The sequence below is a fragment of the Sapajus apella genome, unplaced genomic scaffold (assembly GCF_009761245.1).
Source record: "Sapajus apella isolate SASKATOON/1434 unplaced genomic scaffold, GSC_monkey_1.0 scaffold8, whole genome shotgun sequence".
In the NCBI taxonomy this organism is placed as follows: Eukaryota; Metazoa; Chordata; class Mammalia; order Primates; family Cebidae; genus Sapajus; species Sapajus apella.
This window is the reverse complement of record NW_022436948.1, coordinates 27,920,011-27,934,250: the sequence shown is the minus strand read 5'-3', so window position 1 is coordinate 27,934,250 and position 14,240 is coordinate 27,920,011.

Genomic DNA, 14,240 nt, shown 5'->3' with positions numbered 1-14,240 from the left:
CAGTATTTCGTTGAAGATTTTTGCATTGATATGCATCAGGGATATTGGCCTGAAGTTTTTGTTGTTATCATTGTTGCTGTATGTCTGCCAGGTTTTGGTATCAGGCTGATGCTGGCCTCATAGAATGAGTTAGGGAAGAGTCCCTCCTTTTTAATTTTTTAAAATAGTTTCAGGAGCGATGATTTCAACTAACTCTTCTTTGTACCTCTGGTGGATTTCATCTGTGAATACGCCTGGTACTGAACTTTTCTTGGTTGGTAGGCTGTTATTACTGCCGCAGTTTCAGAGCTCATTATTGGTCTATTCAGGGTTTCAGTTTCTTCCTGGTTCAGCCTTGGGAGGCATACATGTCCAGGAATGTATCCACTTCTAGATTTTCTAGTTTATGTGAATAGAGGTGGTGGTCATAGTATAATCTGATGGTTGTTTGTATTTCTGTGGGATCAGTGGTAACATCCCGCTTATAATTTCTGATTGTGTTAATTTGAATCTTCTCTCTTTTCTTCATTTAGCTAGTGTCTAGCTAGATTTTTTCCCCAAAAAATCAGCTTCTGGATTCCTTGATTGTTTTGAAGGGTCTTTTTTGTGTCTCTCTCTCCTTCAGTTCAGCTCTGATATTGCTTATTTCTTGTCTGCTGCTAGCTTTGGAGTTTATCGGCCCTTGGCTTTCTAGTTATTTTAGTTGGGATGTTAGGTTGTTGAGATCTTTCCAGCTTTTTGATATGGCCATTTAGTGCTACAAATTTCCTTCTTAACATTGCTTTAGCTATGCCCCAGAGATTCTGATATGTTGTATCTGAAATTTCTTTATATAATTTACCATGTTAAATATAACTCATAGCTAATAACTTCAGAATTGGAACCTCATAGAACTCTTGTCCATAGCAGATTTCACTTTGATTTAAATGACTCTCATTTTAGTTACTATGGCACTCCTTCCTACCCCCAAACATTACATTTTGAAATAATTCAGGGTAGAATTCATATAGATAGAACTTCAGACATCTCAGGAGACCAGTGGGCATGAGTGAATGTGTAAGGACCCCTCTAATACTTTTCACATCCGTTACATTACAACAATGACCATACACTAAATTAGTAGTTCTCCAAGTATGTTCTCCAGATCAGCAGGCAGCTTCAGCAGCTGGGAACATGTTAGAATTGAATTTTTTTTCTTCTTTTTTTTTTTCTGAGATGGAGTCTCAGTCTGTCACCATGCTGGAGTGCAGTGGCTCGATCTTGGCTCATGCAACACCCACCTCCGAGGTTCAAGCGATTCTCCTGCCTCTGCTTCCTGAGTGGCTGGGCCTACAGGTACATACCACCACACCCAGCTAATTTTTGTATTTTTAGTAGAGATGAAGTTTATCCATGCTGGTCAGGGCTGGTCTCGAACTCTGGTGATCCACCCCCCTTGGCCTCCCGCAGTGCTGGGATTATAGGCGTGAGTCACTGTGCCCGACCCGCATGGAACATTTTTTAGTCCCACCTTAAAGCTGCCAGTTCAGAAACTCTTCAAATAACCTATGTTGTAACAAGTCCTTCAGATAATTTTGACGTTTACTAAAGTTTGAGAGCCACTTCACTAAATGAAACTATTGATAGCATTTGTACACCGTAAATTAATGCTGTTTAATTTTCTTTCACTTGCGATCTGTTGTTTGTTGGAAGCTTTTTTGTGTTTCCCTCACTTGGAATTTCAAGGAAGTATCTAAATTTTCTTTCTTTTTTTTTTTTTTTTTTTTTTTTGGGCTTAGTTTTACAGTAAACTGAGAATAAGGTAGGTATCTGATTCTCCAAAAGTTCAGTTTATTTTATGATTTAAACTTGTTGAGTTATGCCTCTGGTTCCTGTTATTCTCCCAGAGAACAAAAATGTGGATGCTTGGGGAAGTGGAGGAATTTGCATTTTTGCAGCACTTTATGTTACATGAAAGGGGAGGGGACTTCAGATTGCTAATGTTCCCTCAGCCGTAGAGCATGCTCATTTTTGACATGTGCTCTAGCCAAAGCTGCATGAAAGTATTTTCAGTCCCTACTGGAGTTCTCTCTCTTTTGATTGGTTAAGAGTGCAGGCTCTGGAAACAAAATGCCTGGATTCAGATTCTGGCTCTGCTATTTATTTGCTGTGTGTTGACCTTGAATGAGTGATTTAACTTTTCTGCGCCTCAGTTTCTTCATCTATAAAACGGGTGTTACAACATAACACACTTTAGAGGGGTTTTTTTTTTAAAGATTAAATGGGCTTTTTGTCAGTATTGGTTACTCCTGCTTCTGGTTTTGAGGATCTTTGGCTTCCATCCTCTACTGCATTCCTAGTCTTCCTTTTTTTTTTTTTCTTAAGGTTTTGCTCAAGGTACTTGGCCCCTTTCTCACACTTTTCACTTTTTCTGGTTGTATCTATTAGTTTGTCTTCTTATTCTGCCTCCATGATCGCAAGTCATTGATTTCTAACCATACCCATGTGAGTTCTAGACCAGTACATATTTGCAGTTGTCTTTTCTGCACAGTTCTAGAAGTTCCTAAGTAGTTGAAAGCTGGCATCCACTGCTATTATTACAAAGCTGATAGGACTAGCTATCAGAGATGAACTAGATCTTGTTTCATCTTCCTTCCAACTTCCTTTTAGGACTTCCTGCTAGCAGAACCTAATATGCAGCAGTCAGAGGGGTCAGGGAAGGGTAGTTTGCAGAGTCTCAGTCCCAGCACACACAGCAGTGGACAGAAGGGTGGAATTGGAGCTGGGAAACAATAGATGAAGAATGCCGGCTTCCTTCAAAGACTCCTTTTTATCTAAAGATACTAGCCCCTAAAACGCCAGATACTCAGGAAATTGTAGGGACACTCTGGGGACCTCAAGAATAAGTGTACTAGTTTGGATTGAAATCTTATTACTCTTTTCTATTAAATAAGACTGTAATGCAGCTATATAATGCTTTATTTTAAAAATTGACAGTGGACGAATCTGCATATTATAATCAGATGTTCATGCCCATCCATTCATTTATTGAATGCCTGCCACATGCCACACAATCTGTCAGGTGATATGTATATTAAAAAAAACTTAGATAATAAGACAAAAGTAATCCACCCAAATTCATCTATAAATCCAGAGTTAGGGACTGTTAACATTTTTGTGTTCCTGCCTGTGGGCATCTTTTCTGTGCATATGCACGTACACACATAACAAAATGTCATAAAAACTTTGTAATAAATGCAGATGTGTTTCCAAGAAAGTATGTTTCCAAGAAAGTATGTATCCATCTACCTCTCTCCTGCTGTATAGTATTTTATTAAAAGGAGAATTCTCCATCACTGTTTATCTGTGCATGTACAGCATAGGCTGCTACATGATGTCTATATATATTTTATATACTTTGTCCTTCCACTAAAATTTCTAAATGTGTAGTTTCTGTATGGGACACTGAATATGTAGATTTAAAATTTTGTGCTACATTGTCAAACTGCCCTTCACCAAAGCTGTTACAGTTTACACTGCCACCAGTAGTGCATGACACTCTTCTTTCATACACTCGGTAACAGAATTATTGGTCTTTAATATTTTTCATTGATAGCCAAAAGTGTATTCTTCGCATTTTAAAATTTTTAGTGAGAGCATATTCCAATATGTTAATTGGCTGTTTGTAGTTCTTGTATAGTTAACTATCTGTTTACACCCTTTACACTTTTTCTTTTGGGTGTTCATGTCTGTATAACTTTGCAGTAGCTCATATTAGGAATCATTAATTTTTATTACATTGCAGATATTTTTACGATTAATTTATTATTGCATTATGACCATTCTTATGTAGTCAAATCTGTTTCTCTTCTATTTCTGCCTTAGGTATAATGTATAGAATTTTCCCTGGCCAGGGTTATAAAAATACTCATGTTTTCTCCTGATATTTTTATGGTTTCATTTTTATATCAGTCTTTAATGCAGTTGATAGTTACATTAAAGTAGTGAAGTAAAGAGTCAACATTTTCTGTCAGCATTATCTGGTTGTCATAATACCATTTATAAAATAATTACTACTCTTCCTCATTGATCTAAAATGTAACTTCCACTAGATAATTTTTATGTTTGATATTTACAAGATCATTCAGCACTGTTTTGTCTATTCAGCTACTTTCACTGATTTAAATTATTGTTGCTTTGTGTTGTTTGAATGTGTATTTAAAATATTTGTTTTATAACTAATACAAGGTTTCATACCTAATAGGTCAAGTATTACTTCCCAACACATATGCTCTTACCTCCTTCATAATTCCGGACTCTAACAGATAAACTGTAGAATTACTTAATCTTCCTTCAAATACAGATTCCATTAGTATTCTGATTATAATACAGGATACATAGATACATAGGACAGTACATGGTTCATATAGTGAAATTCTGGTGCCTTTTCAATATTGAATATTCTTATTCATAAAGAATAGTATTTGTCCTCTTAGGTTCAAATGTCCCTCAGAGTTTTTAGATTATTTTTATTTTTATTTAGTTAATTCTAGATATCTTAATGTGTTTTAATGTTCTTATAGTATTTATGAATGTGCTTTTTTCTCCCTCTTTACAAAAATGTTCTCTAATTGAATATTTTCATTCTTTTAATCTCAGTACTTCATCACACAAATTAGTAAGGGCCGGCCTTAAAGAACTTTTATTTTGGCAGGTATGTCTCCTAATATTTACCACTTCAGACATTAAAAACTTAATTGAAAAGTGACATGTCTATGTAACATTTATGTTAGCATAATTAAGTGAACAATAGCTAAATTTTCTGCCTAGCTCTTTTGGAGGCTTGTAGGGAAATACAATACTGATTATAACTGTCCCTGTGCTCACACTTCCAAGAATAACACATAGAATTAATTTGAAGTTTGGACTAGGAAAAACTAAACTATTGATCATCTTAAAAATTGATGGAAATCATTTTTCATGGTAGTCATATAATTTCTTGGAAATTAGGTAAGTTCTCAAAAAAGTTAAAGCTAGGGGTGACAGTTTGGAACTTAAGCATCTCTATTAGTCTGGAAACCACCCTCTGACAACTGCTTTTTGTGTGGGTGGTACTTCCTTGCCCCATAGTTTGAAAGTGTCTCCAAGAAGAAAGTTTACCTGGTGTGCTTTACTGCTCTCAAGTATTGCAGCCTTGTGCTATCCATTGTCCAGACACTGAAAAGAATTGCTTCATATATTTTTATCTAACTTTGATTATTAATGGCAGGAAAGTTATTCAGATAACAACTGTTCCATGATGGCTAAATCTCAAATCTGTAATTCTTACAGAAGATACCTACAGAAGATACCATAGGAGAGTGTCTTTAAGTCTTGGAATCTTGGAATAACAGTGGATCTCTACACACACACACACACAAACATGATGGAGAATTTTGATAATCACATTAAATGTTCTGTTTATCAGGATTCCCTAAAGACTGTGGAAAGATGGCAGTTTATTGGGAGAAGATATTTGCAATATGCAAGACAAATGACAATGTGCTAATAATGAAACTACATAAAGAATGGGCTTGGAGCTTGGGTAGAGTAATTATGGCATGCTGTCTGAAATGTCCCCAGATAGTTTCATTTAAAAAATGAAGTAAATAGGCTAGCTAAAGAAGAACCCATAGACATAAGTTCAAAAGAATTGATGACAGAGCATGTTCATAACCCGTAAAATAAAAGTGGATGCAGCCAAACAACTACACTGTTTTAAAAAGGTTTTGACAGGTTTAGAAAATGAGCCACAAAACATTAAAATAAACTACCACACATACATTTAAATCAATACAAACATGCCTGATAATTAAAAAAAAAAAAAAAAAAGGCTTGAACAAGCATTTTACAAAAAAAAAAAAAGCTGATCAACTAATCAACGTGGAATGGTGTTCAGTCTTATTAGCAGCCAGGAAAATGCAAGTTAAAACCACAAGGAGATACCAAACTCATGTAAAACTGAAAAAAAATTTAGCCATTCTCACTACCAACTGTTGGTGAAGATGTGTATGTAGTGATGGGAACACTCATTATACTGGCGGGTAAGTCAGTCCAACCACTTTGGATTACTTGTAAAAATCTGAAGTTATGAGTATATTATTCAGCAATTCCTAAGTATTTTTTCTGGAGATATTTGGATACATGTGTATAATTTTATATGTACAAAATGTTCTTGGAAGCATTGTATTAGCAAAAACGGGAAACAAATATCCATCAACAGTAAACATATCGTACTATATTAATATAATGGAATACTATACTGCAATAAAAAGGAGCAAACCACAGTTGCATATATTAACGGGTGAAATAGTATTGAGTGAAATAAGACAAAACACATATAGCATAATTTAATGCTTCAGAAAACCTTAGGTGAACCCCAAACATACAAGAAGTAGAAATAAAGACAAAAGGATTGCCATGTAAGTTAGATTAATAATTACCTGTAGGAAGGAGGAAAGCTGTATGATTTGAAAGGGACATTTGGGAGTGGCTAGACGTGCTTCTAATATCATTCGATTTTGTGTTTTAATCCATAAGTTTGCAATTGAAGTTCTACACTTGGGACGTAGAGTAGGATTGTCCCTTGGAGATATAAAGATAAATACAACTGTAAATCATCAACTCTAGGATGTATTTATAGCCAAGGGAATTCATGATACCATGTAATGAAATGATGAGAGGAGGGCCTTGACTGAGTTCTGAGGAGCACTGAAAGGTTCTGTGTTGGAGGGAAGATCTGCGAAGAAAATAGAGACAAATAACGAAGTAGGAAAGTCTGGATCTCTTAGGAGAATTCTTCCAAACTTAAGAAGTAGGCACCCATGTGAAGTGCTTCAGAGTAAAATGAAGATAGATGAGTAGGCAATCTTGACAAGGGTGATTTCAGAGTGGTGGGGACGAAAGCACGTCAAAGTGGCTTCAGGAGTTCAGCGGGGATGTCTGTTCCCAGAAGCATCCATCATACAGCTGGAAAACACTTCTATTAACAGTACACAGGATTGAATAAAATATTAACATTGAAAGTTTTAACTCATTCCTTAGATTAAGAAGAAAGGAAACAATATTCTTAATGGACAAGAATCAAGAAAACCTGAAAGCATTTTGACCAACTAATCTAAAAGAATTACTTTTTCAGTCTTCCCATAGAAAATTTTATGAAATAGTTAACATATAAAGGGGTGTGGCCAAAAGGGAATAAAATTATAGATTACTGGATTTAATGGTATTTATTGGTATTTGTCATATTTTTGTAATTTTAATTTTCGTCCTAAGTAAATAACTTTTTTCACAATCTTATATTTTAAAATTTACCAACTTGTCCTCCCACTATAAATTAGATCTTTGGACCTATGAAACATAATTCTGATGAATAAGCAGGTGATAAAACAGAGCCGAGGGTCCATGCAGAGGCAAAATTATCAGGAAAAAGGGAGAAAACATTCTCCCCACAAAAGACAAGGAAACAACGTGTTTTTTAATAGTTTACTCTGGATGAAGGGAGCAATTCACAACCACAAGCTGAGCATTTGGTTATATAGGTTTGAGGCTAGAATTGACATTGCATAGATAATCTGAAACATCTCAAAATGAATACGTTTGCTTTTAAATGGCTCCAGGTTTGTAGTGATCACAGGAACTTGGCAGTAACAAAATAAAATCCTTTGTAAGTTTGTTAAGTGTTGGCTTTGAGGAACGTGGCATTTTATTTGATTTGCTGTATCTAAGCTGTGACCAAAAGATAAACATTTGTAGAAATTTACCAAAAATTATTTCAGATGTGGATGTCGTGAAAGTATTTGCCTCAATTTTGATGGCAGTTTTGCATATAGAAGGAATAAAATTTTAAAAGAATTGAGAGAAATAGCATGATAAATATATTTATCAAATTAATCATCCTAAAAATGTGACCTCAATTATCTTTACAGCCTCTCTCTAATTTCATGTTGAGTTGGTTTGGGAGAGGAATCTCCCAGATCCCCTTTCACGGGAGTGTTTGATGCTGGCACATCCTTCAGGGTCTGCCTCAGCTGCAGTGGGTCACCAGAGGGCATGCTTTTCCTGTGGTCACCCACATCTTGATCCCGTGGATGCATAAATAAGTGGTCAAGCCACTTTGGCCTAAGGCAGGGCCACATATGCCCTAGAGTCCTTCACTGGGTTGACCAAGGCAGTGACCATCATAGTTGTACTTCTCTCTCTACCCAATCCTAAGTTTCCTAATTCCATCCACAGATGCTGTCTCATCTAATCTCTGTTGTGGTGAACCAACCTCTTCCATATGCTTTCCCAAATAATTTACTGTAATTAGCTTTCTTAGGTATACCAATCTAAAAACAGAACTAAATTCATCTTGCAAGCTGCTGTCTCTCATTATAGGTTAGTAAATGAGCGTTTTGCTTAATAAACATGTCTGTTAGTCCAAACTGGTTCCCCTAAAGTACTCAAAATAGCAAAGATAAATGGTTAAGCTAAAGTCTTCCCTAACATGAAAATTCGCTAATAATTTTGTTAAATTTCTCTATGCTGTCACCAGTGTGTATATATTGGCCATTCTTTTGATCATTTTATTAATATTTTAAAAAATATTTACAGTTGAAAAAAGTAGAGTTATACTTAGATAAATTGATTGCTGTCTTCTAAATTCCCAGTAGGTGGTGTCATAATACTGTATTTAGGGAATAGCTTTTTTTTTTTTTTTTTTTTTTTTTTTAAATAAAGTGAAAAAAGAAAGTGCAAATACATTTACTCAAATATATGTACTTTCATTTTAAAAGTGTTTTGCTTTTATACTGAGATGACACTGTTACAAACAACTTAATTCCTTATATGTTTCTTTGATTCACATTTTTACTAGAAAATATGTATTTACAGTTTTTTATTTTCTAGAATGACAAAATACTACATAGTCAAAAGAACAAGATGAGCAAAATGTTTACAGAAATATTTTCTCATGATCTTTTTTTACTCTCATATCTTAGACATATGAAAAAAACCGTACTTGTCTCGGAAGTCAAATCAGAATCTAGGATCTGTCATCATAATTATTGTAACCTTATTTTACACTCAAAATATTTTCTATTTTTGTCTACTCTTTTCAACTCTCTACATCAGAAATAATTCACCTTTCTGGAAATTTGGCTCTTTCTAGTTGAGTTGTAAGTAGTTCTAAATTTTCTACCTTACATTTTGGTAATCTTTATGTTTGCTTTCACAATACAACATTTGCTCAGATAGTTACAACTCAGATAGTGTGGTGTTTGTGCAAGGATGATTCTCAACATTCCATGAAACATTCCATGTTTTTAGTGTCTTCCCAAGTGGGTCATAAGCCCTTCAAGTCTATGGCCCTCAAATTAGTAGGTTCTTTTGTTTTTTGTTTTGTAATCACCAAAATGCCTATAATATATAGTAGTATTTGTTAAATACATATTGAAGAAAAGTGATGCTCCATAAGTTTAAATAATTCTCCTTGACTCTCCCTATACCCCAGAAATTAGGTGCCTGCAGTGTAAAATCGATTATTTTGCTAAGTTAGTACTTGAAGATCTGTCCTCTTTCTGGGTTGATCTTTAATGGAATTATGTAAATTGTTTTGAAAAAAACTATAAATATTGCACTCATTTTTTAAAGCATTTTTTCTGAAAGTTTAGAAATTAAGTTTCAAAAGTTTTTTTTTTTTTTTAAGAATTCTGAGACATCTGATTAAATTCAAGGAAATGTTGAACATGTAGACCTTTGAAAGGGCAGGAGATACGGCAATATTAGGGACTCTAGCAATTAAGATTGAAATTCTTTAGGAAAGTCTTTTCTTCACTTTATTACTGAGTGTAGAGTGCAGTGGCTTGAAGGGCCATTTTCTGAAAGCTCTGGGAGCTACTGGATTTGATTCTAAATTCGAATGGCCTTCCATGTGTGGGAAAGAACTGTGAGTCAAGATTCATTACCGCAGGTATTACGAGCTGAATTGTGTCCCCTTCCCCAAAGAAAATTCTTTCATTGTTTGAAGTTCTAACTCCTAGTACAGTAACTGCAAATATAACTATATTTGGAGATAGATCTTTAAAAGGATTATTCAGTTAAAGTGAGGTCATTAGGATAAGCCCTAATACAATATGACTGGGCATTTTATAAGAGGAGAAAATTTACACAGAGAGATAGAAGACCATGTGAAAACATAAGAAGATAGACCTTGGAAGAAACCAACGCCACTGACACCATGATCTTGATGTGTAGCCTCCAAAATTGTGAGAAAGTGTTGATTATGGCAACCAGATAGTGGTACTTCATTATAACAGCCCTAGAAAACTAATAGATCTTCTTTTTGGTTTCTTCTCCTAATGCAAAAGTCCTCAATCTTTTTTCTTTGCCTAAAAATGAAAGAGAAGCTTTGTAAAATGTAGTTGTGGGAGCATTACTAACAGATTGTGTCAGTAGGTCCCAGCCAGGGCTTAAGATTCTACATCTCCAGCAAGCACCCCAGTTGATTCTAATCAGGGTTGTCTGTAGTGGCATCAGAAGACCAACATCATGATGTGACATTCTCTTTGATTTTCATAAAAGTTTCAATTATATCCTCTTGAGAAATGACTTCCTTGGGGAACGGGGCGAATCCTACAATGGAGATTCAAAAACAGAGTCAAGAGCTAAAATTTTTAGTGGAGTTTTTATTTCTGGAAATGATACAATCAGTTGCTTTATACCAATACTCACTGTTTTTTGTTTTATTTTTTGAGCAAATGTACAAAATAAAGTACAAATAACTAGTTGAAGGCATTGAAAAACTACCTAAGTGATAAAGATTAAGGCATTGCAGGACTAGAATGCAGAAAAGAATGGAAGCTCAGATAGATAACCTCAGTACCAGTTACTGCTTTTCTTTTTAATGCATTTACTAATTTCTAAAGAGGCAGTTCAGAGGTAGAAAAGCTGAGCATTGCTTTCCCCTGACTCATACAGCCAGGGGACTAGGGGAGAAGAAAACTTGGAATGCAGTACGCATCTATGATGAGAGGACTTGGAAAACACATTTTGCTGGCGCCATGAAGGATTATGCTGTAAAACTTAAGGGTAAACAAAAATAGGCCAGCCATCAAAAGGACTAAAGCTCAGGTTTGACTCATTTCAATGACTGCTAAAATTAATATGAGCTGGGTTTGTTACTCCCCCAGTAGAGTTGCACGCCAGAATAAAACAATCTGATAGGCAGAGCAAGATGGCCAAATAGAAGGCTCCACCAGTTGTCCCCCTACCTACAGGAACACCAAATTTAATCACTACACACACAAATCACTTTCATGAGAACCAAAAATAAGGTGAGTACTCACAGTACCTAGTTTTAACTTCATATCAATGAAAGGAAGGTAAGAAAGACAGCCTTTAATCACTGACGCCACTCCTCTCCTCTCCCCCATGAGCAGCCTTGTGGTGTGGAGAGAGAATCTATGTGTTTGGAAGAGGAAACACACAGCAATTGTGAGACACTGCATTAAACTCAGTGCTACCCTGTCATAGTAGAAAGCAAAACCGGGCTGAACTTGGCTCTTGCCCACTCATGCTGGAAATGTTTAAGCCAGCCCTAGCCAGAGGGGAATTGCCCATCTGGTGGTCAGAACTTGAGTTCTGGCAAGCCTTGCTGCCACAGACTAAAGTGCCCTGGTGCCCTAAATTAACTTGAAAAACAGTCTAGGACACAAGATCTGCAACTCCTAGGTGAGTCCCAGTGCTGAACTGGGCTCAGAACCACTGGACTTGGCGGTCGTGGTAGAGTGGGGGTGGGGCATGAAACTTGCGACACCAGATAGGATGGCTAATGGAGAGCTTGTGCGACCAACCTTAAACCCCAGACAGCACAGCTTGTGGCTCCAAAAACCACTTTCTTCCACTTGAGGGGAAGGGTGTGGAGGTGTAGTAAGAAGAGCTTTCTCCTGCATCTTGGATACCAGCTCAGCCACAATAGGATAGGGCACTAGTTAGTATCATGAAGCCTCATTTCCAGGCCCTATCTCCTGGGTGACATTTCTAGACACGCCCTGGATCAGAAGGGAATCTGTTACTTTGAAGGGAAGAAGAGCCCAGTCCTGGCAGGATTCGTCACCTACTAACTTAAGAATGCTTGGGCCCTGAATAACCAGCAGTAATACCCATGTAATATCCTGTGGTCCTTGGGTGAAACATCAAGACTTGGTGGCTTCAGGTGCCAGCTTGGCCACGAGGGAGTAGTGCACCAAATGCGCTCTTGGAGTCTCTGATTTAGGCCTTGGCTCTTGGACAGATGTCTGGACCTGCTCGTGGAAAAGGGAAGGAAGAGCAAGAAGAACTGTATCTCATCATTTGAGTGCCAGCTCAGCTTCAGTACAATAGAATTCCAGGTAGACATTTCAGATTTTTGACTGCAGTCCCTGGCTTCTGAATGGCACCTCTGGACACACCCAAGGTCTGGGGGAGCTCACTGCTCTGAAGGAAAGGAGACACTCCTGCCTGGCTTTGCCATCACCTGATTTGTAGAACCCCAGGGACTTGAGTGGACATAGGCAGTAGCCAGGTCCTTGCAAATCTTGCATGAGACAGTGCTGTGCTGCCTTCAGATCTAACCCAGTGCAGTCCCAGCAGTGCTGACCATAGGAGTGCTTGTGTTACCTCAGCTCCAGGTGGCTCAGAATAGAGAAAGACTCCTCTGTTTGCGAGAAAATAGAACAAGAGTCTCTGTCTAGTAATTCAGAGAATTCTACTAGATTTTTTCCAAGACCACCAAAGTGGTTCTTCTACAAGTTTGTAAGAACCACAGCATTACTGGGTTTGGTGTGCCCCCAATGTTGATATGAATTAGGCCACAATACCCAAGTCCTTTTGAGTATCTGGAAAGCCTTCACAGGAAAAATGGGTACAAACAAGCCCAGACTATGAAGACTCTAATAATACACAACTCTTCAATGCCCAGACACAGATGAACATCCATAACCAAAAAGACTGTCCAGAAAAACATGACCTCGCCAAATGAACTAAATCAGGCACCAGGGATCAATTCTGGAGAAACAGATATGAACCTTTTGGACAGAGAATTTAAAATAGCTGTATTGAGGAAACTCAAATTCAAGATAACACAGAAAAGGAATTCAGAATTCTATCAAATTCAACAGAGATTGAAATAATTAAAAGTAATCAAACCAATACTGGAGAAATACTATTGGCATACTGAAGAATGCATCAGAGTCTTGTAATAGCAGAATTGATTAAGCAGAAGAAAGTGAGCTTGAAGAGAAGCTATTTGAAAATACACAGAGGAAACAAAAAAAAGCACACCTACACGATCTAGAAATAACCTCAAAAGGGCAAATCTAAGAATTACTGGCCTTAAAGAGGTGATAGGGAAAAAGATAAGGGTAGAAAGTTTATTCAAAGGGATAGTAGAAAACTTTTCAAACCTAGAGGAATATATTATTATCTAAGGGAAAGAAAATTATAGAACATCAAGCCGATTTAACCCAAAGAAGATTACCTCAAATTTAACATTCAAACTCCAAAAGATCAGGGAAAAAGAAGGCCTCCTAAAAGCAAGAGAAAAGAAACAAATAACATACAATGGAGTTTCAACACATCTGCCAGCAGGCTTTTCAGGAGAGAGTAGCGTGACATCTTTAAAGTGCTGAAGGAAAAATATCCAGCAAAAATATCCTATCAAGATTGAATCATGAGAAAATCCAAAACCTAAAGAGACCAATAACAAGTAAAAATAATTGAAGCCATAATAAAAAGTCTCCCAGCAAAGAAAAGCCTGGGATTCAATGGCTTCACTGCTGAATCCTACAAAACATTTAAAGAAGAGCTAATATCAAGCTTACTCAAACTATTCCAAAAATATACAGGAGGAGGGAATACTTCCAAACTCATTCTACAAGGTCAGTAATAACCCTGATACCAAAACCAGAAAATGACATTAAAAAAAAAAACAACTATAGGCCAATATCACTGATGAATTTTGATGCAAAAATCCTCACCAAAATACTAGTAAACTGAATTTAACAACATATTAAATAGATCATTCATTTGCTCCAGATGGAATTTATTCCCAGGGATACAAGGATGGCTTAATACATGCAAATCAATTAATGTGATACACCATATCAATAGAATAAAAAAAAACATATGATCATTTCAACTGATGTGGGAAAAGCATTTGATAAACTTCAACATCTCTTCATGCTTTTAAAAACTCAACTGGCTGAAAAGGGAACATACCTCAG